The sequence below is a fragment of the Halyomorpha halys genome, unplaced genomic scaffold (genome assembly GCF_000696795.3).
Source record: "Halyomorpha halys isolate HHAL.00 unplaced genomic scaffold, Hhal_1.1 Scaffold2363.1, whole genome shotgun sequence".
Classification (NCBI taxonomy): Eukaryota; Metazoa; Arthropoda; class Insecta; order Hemiptera; family Pentatomidae; genus Halyomorpha; species Halyomorpha halys.
The window spans coordinates 23931-24453 of NW_027115543.1; the positions used below are offsets into that span (position 1 = coordinate 23931).

A 523-nucleotide genomic window follows, 5' to 3' on the forward strand; every position below is an offset into this window, starting at 1 on the left:
AATAGCCTGAATGAAGTTTTAGAGTGTTTTAAATTATATTTTTGCAAAGTGGTATTGAGGTAAGGTAAATTATAAATAATAATGTTAAGTAGATGTCCCTGAAGATGGCCGAATTGGCCGAAACGTTGGACGAATAAAAGAAATAAAGTTTTGAGACTTTAATTGGATAGTATTTGAGTTATTTATTAAAGAATTACCAGTCTCAAGAAAATATTAAGATTATAAATAAATAATAATTCTTAATAAAAGATAAAAGTAAAGTTATTAACGAAAACAATGACATTTATGAATTCAACAAAATAAATAACTGACTTCTAATAAAAAAGAGAGTGAATTTAAAGAAAAGATGAAGAGAAAAAATAAAAGAAATTAAGATGAAATAAAATTTTAGAGAGACAAGAACAGAAATGATAAATATAGAATTTATAACAGGATGTCCTGCAGCAGCCTAAGCTTCAGTCTTCGGGTTGAGGTTGGGTTTCCCAGGTTGTAGGTCACTGCTCCTTTAACTGTCGGCAACTGG

General features: G+C 28.7%; 1 long non-coding RNA gene across 1 annotated transcript in view; it reads right to left on the reverse strand.

Annotated features, from left to right (window-relative positions):
• Nucleotides 1-523, reverse strand: part of LOC136797072 (uncharacterized) — a 4982-nt gene that overhangs the window by 585 nt on the left and 3874 nt on the right. The window lies entirely within an intron of this gene.